General features: G+C 42.5%; 1 long non-coding RNA gene across 1 annotated transcript; it reads left to right on the forward strand.

Annotated features, from left to right (window-relative positions):
- Window positions 1-231: 231 nt before the first annotated feature.
- On the forward strand, window positions 232-1605 carry LOC104231020 (uncharacterized). Its single transcript, XR_712001.2, has 2 exons — window positions 232-331; window positions 675-1605. It is a non-coding gene; the product is annotated as an uncharacterized lncRNA (long non-coding RNA).
- The last annotated feature ends 5997 nt before the right edge of the window (window positions 1606-7602 follow it).

The raw sequence follows: 7602 nt of genomic DNA on the forward strand, positions 1-7602 counted from the left end.
ATCACTACTAGAAACTCAACTTTTTCCCATGAAAATTTCCTACGAAAAAATTGTGGTAAGCCACAGAAATTCAATGGGAAAAATGAAATTTCTTTTCCATGAAAAATAAAATTTCTTTTCCAGGAAAAATTATGGGCCCTCGCTTTTGCGTAATTTTGGGCAGTTGTGTTTTGTGTTTTGCGAACGCGAGGAAGCTTCCGCGTTCACGAAAAAGGAAAAAATTTGGGCAGATTTAAATGTTAAAAAATAAGGGTTTGAGTTCATAATACAAAAATTAATTTGGGAGCTCGGTAGGAGGCGATCTTGGAAAGATTTTCACGCGGGTGTTTGGGTAATTGATTCTTACCTTGTTTTGGTTAATTTTCATGATTGTACCTTTGATTTCATTATTAAATTAGTGATTTGGAATGAAAAATTGGGGGGAAATAGAGAAAAGTTCTTAGATCAAATTTTGAGGTTTTGATCGAGATTTTGGTATCGGATTTGAGTAATTTTGGTATGGGTGAACTCGTGATTAAGAGAGTATTCGAATTTTGTGACTTTTACCCGATTTTGAGACGTGGTCTGAGTTGACCTTTTGGATTAATTTTCTAATTTCTTGTTAAAGTCATGATTTCATTAATTAGATTAGTTTCTTATAGTTATATTTATAGTATGTAATTGCTTTTGGCTAGATTTGGCCATTCGGAGTTGGAAAGTCGAGGGAAAATCTTTCTTGTTGACTGATTGAGCTTGGTTTGAGGTAACTCTTGTCTAACCTTGTGTGGGAGAAAACCTCTTAGGATTTGGTACTATTGTAATAATTTGTGATATGTGAATGTCGTGTACGTGAGGTGACGAGTGCGTACACAGCTAAATATTGAAAATCCGGTCTTTGCTAAGTAATTTCCTTTTTATACCTTAAATGAGTTATTCTAGCACGTGTAGTCTTCATGTTTAGTCTAATTTCCCACGTCTATGTGTTTCATCTCTTAGTTGCAATTTGTACAACATGCTTAGTTAAATTACCTATTTTCCTGAATTTCGTATTTGTTCTTTAACTGTAGGATTTCCTTGCTTGCAATATCATTTTTGTATTTATTACGTGTTGACTTTCGTGATGATTGTTTGGTTGTGGCACGAGGTTTATTCCGTGTGGAGTGTTATTGGCACGAGGTTTCTTCCGTGCGGAGTATTATTGGCACGAGGTTTCTTCCGTGCGGAGTGTTATGGGAACGAAGTTTCTTCCGTGTGGAGTGTTATTGGCATGAGGTTTCTTCCATGCGGTGTGTTACTGGCACGAGGTTTCTTCCGTGCGGAGTGTGATTTGGCACGAGGTTTCTTCCGTGTGGAGTGTGATTTGATATGAGGTTTCTTCCGTACGGAGTGTGATTGGCACGGCGTGTCTTCCATGCGGAGTGTAATTGGCACGGGGTTTCTTTTGTGTGGAGTGAGATTGTGGAACGAGGTTTCTGCCATGCTATTGTGAGATATTTACTTTTGGGACTACAAGGCAGGACCTCGGGAGTGCCCCTATTGATTTCCTCTTTTTGTTGTATAGTTTGTTATTGTTATTGTTCCTTAACTTGTAAGATCTTCTTTTCTTTACGTGTTGTAATTGTCTTCCTGTTTTCCTAAAATGTTGCTTTTCCATACATTCTTACTGTTTCCTTAACCTGCCATTCCATTTTAACATCTCATCTTTTGCCTTATTTCTTATATTCCAGTAGGGCCCTGACCTGACTTGACCTCGTCACTACTCTACCAAGGTTAGGCTTGACACTTACTTGGTACCGTTGTGGTGTACTAATACAATGCTTCTACATATATTTTTGTGTAGACCCAGGTACATCCTATCAGCCTCGATATTAGAGTGTTGGGCCGCAGCTTAGAGACTTCAAGGTATATCTACCACTGTTCACAGACCTCAGAGTCCCCCTCTATCCTTACTATGTTGTCTTTTCTTTATTCTCGTAGATGCTAATGTATAGAGACATTTAGTACTTCCTTAGAGTTTGTGATTTGTAACTACCTAGTTTTGGGAGTTATTTATACTCTGAGTTGTAAATTTTTACTTGTACATGTCGAGCGGCAATTTTCAGTTATATATTTATCTGTTAAATATGAGACTTAGTCGTATTTCAATTCTTTCCGCAAATTGTTAGGCTTACTTAGTCTTAGAGACTAGATGTCATCATGACATCCTACGAATGCTATAGAGGAGCCACCAGTAGCTCCAGTCGGAGCATAGGCACCTGAGATGCCTGTTATAGCACCAGCTCTTCAGGAGACCCTTGCACAGTTTCTGAGCATTTTTGGCACTTTAGCTCATGTAGGGTTGATCCCATTTTCTCCTGCCATATATCAGACCAGGGGAGGAGTACAGACTCCTACCACCCATACCCCAGAGCACCAGGTTCAGGTCGACCAGGTTCCAGAGGTCATACCAGTACCATCGGTAGCCCCAGTTCAGCCCGAGGCTAGGGCATCAATTTTTGAGGAGCAACATCGCAGGCTCGAGAGGTACAAGAAGTACCACCCTCCTACTTTCAGTGGCTTGGCGTCAGAGGACGCCCAGGGTTTTCTTGAGGAGTGCCACCATATCCTCCGTACTATGGTTGTTGCGGAGTCTATAGGGTTTCCTTCACTATGTTCCAACTTAGAGTAGCGGCCTATCAGTGGTAGCGGGCATATGAGTTGGGTAGTCCGACCGAGGTAGCTTCGCTCACTTGGACTCAGTTTTCAGATATGTTCTTGTGGGAGTATGTTCCCCAGAGTTTCAGATATATGGTGCGTCGAGTTTGAGCAGTTACGCCAGGGTACTATGACCATGTCGGAGTATGCGGTCCAATTCAGTGATTTGGCTAGACATGCACCAGCCTTGGTTACTACTATTAGAGAGAGAGTTCATCGATTCATCGAGGGGCTCAACCCCAACATCAGATTTAGCATGGCCCGAGAGTTGGAGATAGATATCGCATACCAGCAGGTAGTAGGGATTGCTAGGAGATTATAGGGTATGCTGATTCGGGAGAGAGAGGAGAGAGAGGCCAAGAGGTCTTGAGAGTCTGGCACTTATAGTGGTACTCGTGCCCCAGTTGCAGCTCGTCATGGTAGGGGCTATGTGAGCCGCCCTGATCATTCAGCACTTCTAGCCGCTAGCGGTATTCTGGCCACTCATAGGCCCCAAGCTCCCTATTATGCACTGCCATTATCTAGTGCACCTCCTGCACGGGGTACTTTCAATGGTCAGTCCAGCCGATTTGGCTCGAGCCAGCCACAATAGCCACGTCCTCCGAAAGCTTATTTTGAGTGTGGTGACACTCGCTGTATGTGAGGGATTTCCCCAAACTTAGGAGGGGTGCACCTCCATAGACTACTCAGGCACTACGTGCTCTACCAGGTCCTCAGTCTATAGTTACAACACTAGCTACCACTACACCTGCTCAGCCAACTCGAGGTGGAGGTCGGGCAGGTAGAGGTCGCCCTAGAAGGGGAGGCCAGGCCAGATTTTATGCTCTTCCTGCTCGAACAGAGGTAGTTGCATCCGAGACTCTATCATTACAGGTATTGTTTCGATCTGTCATAGAGACACATCAGTCTTATTTTATCCAGGCTACATTTATTTCTATGTGTCGTCTTATTTTGCTTCGTATTTGGGTGTATCCTGTGATTCTTTGAGTTCCCCTGCCTATGTGTCTACACCTGTGAGAGATTCTATTATTGTTGATTGTGTGAATCAGTTGTGTTTGGTTGTTCTTATTGGTTTTGAGACCAGAGCTGATTTATTATTGCTCGATATGGTAGACTTTGATATTATTTTGGGCATGGACTGGTTGTCGCTATTGGCCCAAGTACAAGTGAAGTTTTGAAGACTGACAAAAGAACTCAGAAATGGACCAGGTCCATCTTGTGAAGCACAATCATGATCAACCCAAACATGTGAGATGCACGTGAAGGAGATAAATCTAACTTATTAGAAGTAATATCTCCTGATCTGATCGAAAAGGCTGCATATTGGATAAGGAGAGAAAGACTCCTTACATGAAGATGACACAGTTTAGGAAGAGGATAGTGTTAGAGTTTGAGATCAACTTGACCTCTTCTATGATAGAAGAGTAGTATCTAAATCCCAGTCAATCTCTAATTACTAACCCATTAAATATCAGTGTTGTTCTCTTCTACAGGTAATGCACATAAGCAGAAGTTAAACTTAAATTGAGAGCAAAAAAGCAAGGCGATTTTGCAAGTAATTTATGTGTGATTCAAGGGTGCAATCCTGAAGCTACTTGAACGAGATAGAAGAACTAGTTCCTAGTGTCTATCTTTTATTCTAGTTCAATTGTAGTAGGTGATTTTACATTGTACTTTCAGCTTATCTAGAAGCAATTGTATTAGGTACTTAGAGTTTTCTAGTTAGAGTTAACTTGAAGTTGTCACAACAGTTGAGGCTGTGTGCCATAACGGGATTAGAGTTAATCCTTAGGTTTACAAAGAGTTTTGTAAATGCTGTTTTGGCTCAGTGATTTTAGTGGAAGTTTGGGAAAATCCTATTGAGTAGTAGGTCGTGGTTTTTTCACCTTTTGAGCCAGGTGTTTTCCACGTAAAAATCTCTGTGTTCTTTATTTTCTTTACTTATTATTTCGCAAATAGTAGTAGTTGGAACACATAGAAGAATCGGGTCCTTCTATAGTTTAGTTAAGCGAAAATTGGGTATCACACAAATCACCCCCCCTCTTGTATGGTATTGAAGTATAAAACAGCAGTTGCCCTATTATTCTATTCTTGATTGTCATGCCAAGACCGTGACGTTGGCTATGCCAGGATTACCACGGTTAAAGTGGAGAGGTACCTTAGATTATACTCCTAATAGAGTTATTTCATTTCTAAAGGCTCAGTGAATGGTTGAAAGGGGATGTGATGTGTATCTAGCTTATGTGAGAGATGTTAGTATTGATACCCCTACCGTTGAGTCAGTTCCGATAGTAAGGGATTATGCATATGCATTTTCAGTAGATCTTCTAGGCATGTTGCCCGATAAGGATATCGACTTTGGTATTGATTTGTTGCCGGGTACTCAGCCCACATCTATTCCCCCATATCGGATGGCTTTGCCTGAGTTGAATGAGTTAAAGGAGCAGTTACAGAAGTTGCTTGATAAGGGCTTCATTTGTCCTAGTGTCGCCTTGGGGGTGCTCCAGTCTTGTTTGTGAAGAAGAAGGATGGTTCTATGCGCATGTGTATTGATTATTGCCAATTGAACAATGTTACAATGAAGAATATGTATCAATTTCCTCGTATTGATGACCTATTTGATCAATTACAGGGTGCCAGGTATTTTCCAAGATTGACTTGCATTCAGGCTATCATCAATTGAAGATTCGGGAGCCAGATATCCCAAAGACTGCCTTCAGGACTCGATATGGTCACTACGAGTTCCTTGTGATGTCTTTTGGGCTGACCAACACCCCAGTAACATTCATGCACTTGATGCACAGTGTATTCCGGCCCTATTTTGACTCATTCGTCATTGTATTTATTAATGACATTCTGGTGTACTCCTAGAGTTGGGAGGATCATGAGCAGCACCTGAGGACTGTGCTCCAGACCTTAAGAGAAAAGAAATTATATGCAAAAAAATTTCAAAGTGCGATGGCTAGATTCAGTGGCATTTTTGGGTCACGTAGTGTCAAGTGAGAGGATCAAGTTGGATCCGAAGAAGGTTGAAGCAGTGCAGAGTTGGCCCAAATCGTTCTCAACTACGGAGATCCAGAGTTTTCTTGGTTTGGTAGGGTATTACCGTTGATTTGTAGAGGGTTTCTCATCTATTGCAGCACCTATGACCGGGATGACCCAGAAGGGTGATCCATTCAGGTGGGCAGAGGAGTGTAAGGAGAGCTTTCAAAAGCTCAAGACAACTTTAACTACAGCTCCAGTATTGGTATTGCCTACAGTCTTGGGATCTTATACTATATATTGTGATGTGTCGCGCATTGGTCTTGGCGAGGTGTTGATGCGGGACGGTAGGGTGATTGCCTATGTGTCTAGATAGCTGAAGGTGCATGAGATGAACTATCCTGGCCGTGACCTCAAGTTAGCAGCTATTGTTCATGCCTTGAAAATTTGTTGGAACTATTTGTACGATGTCCCTTGTGAGATCTACATCAATTACTGGAGTCTGCAATATCTGTTCAAATAGAAAGATCTTAACTTGCATCAGTGGAGGTGGTTAGAGTTGCTTAAGGACTATGATATTACTATTCTATACCATCTTGGGAAGGCCATTGTGTTGGGCGATGCCTTGAGACGCAGGGCAGAGAGTTTGGGAACCTTAACATATCTACTAGCAGCAGAGAAACCATTGGCATTGGATGTTCAGGCCTTGGCCAACCAGTTTGTTAGATTAGATATTTCTGAGCCGAGTCGAGTTTTGGCTTGTGTGGTTTCTCAGTCTTCTCTTTATAATCGTATCAAGGAACGTTAGTATGATGGCCCCCATCTGTTTGTCCTTAAGGACACGGTTCAACACAGTGATGCTATGGAGGTTACTATTGGAGATGACAGTGCATTGAGGATGCAGGTCCAGGTATGTGTGCCCAATATGGATGGTTTGCGTGAGTTGATTCTCTAGGAGGCTCACAGTTTGCGGTACTCCATTCATCTAGTTGCCGCGAAGATGTATCAGGACTTGAGGCATCATTATTAGTGGAGGAGGATAAAGAAGGACATTGTGGGGTATGTAGCTTAGTGCCTAAATTGACAGCAGGTGAAGGATGAGCATCAGCGGCCAGGTGGATTGCTTTAGAAGCTAGAGATTTCGGAGTGGAAATGGGAAGGGATCACTATGGATTTTGTTGTTGGGCTTCCACCGACTCAGAGGAAGTTTGACGAATTTTGGGTGATTGTGGATAGGTTGACCAAGTCGGCTCATTTCATTCCAGTAATGACTACTTATTCTTCTGAGCAACTGGCTTGAGTTTATATCCGCGAGATTTTCAGGCTTTATGGCATGCCTGTATCTATTATCTCTGACCAGGGTATACAATTTACATCGAGATTCTGGAGGGCCGTACAACATGAGTTAGGTACTCGGGTGGAGTTAAGCACAACATTTCACCCTTATACGGACGGACAGTCCAAACGCACTATTCAGTTATTGGAGGGTATGCTTTGTACCTGTGTGATGGAGTTTGGGGGTTCTTGGGATCAGTTCTTTCCACTCGTGGAGTTTGCCTACAACAACAGTTATCGGTTGAGCATTCAAATGGCCCCTATGAGGCTTTGTATAGTAGGCGGTGTCGGTCTCTAGTATGTTGGTTCGAGCCGAGCCAGGAGAGGCTCTTGGGTACAGACTTGGTTCAGGATGCTTTGGAAAAAGATTAAAGTGATTCACGATCAACTTCGTACAGCCCAATCCAGACAGAAGAGTTATGCGGATCGAAAGGTTCGTGATGTTGCATTCATGGTTGGGGAGAGGGTCTTGCTCTGGGTTTCGCCCATGAAGGATGTTATGAGGTTAGGGAATAAGGTCAAGTTAAGCCCTAGGTATATCAGGCCTTTTGAGATTCTTAAGAGGGTTGGAGAGGTGGCTTGCAGACTTGCGCTACCACATAATCTAGCTGC

This window comes from Nicotiana sylvestris, chromosome 7, assembly GCF_000393655.2.
Source record: "Nicotiana sylvestris chromosome 7, ASM39365v2, whole genome shotgun sequence".
Lineage (NCBI taxonomy): Eukaryota > Viridiplantae > Streptophyta > Magnoliopsida > Solanales > Solanaceae > Nicotiana > Nicotiana sylvestris.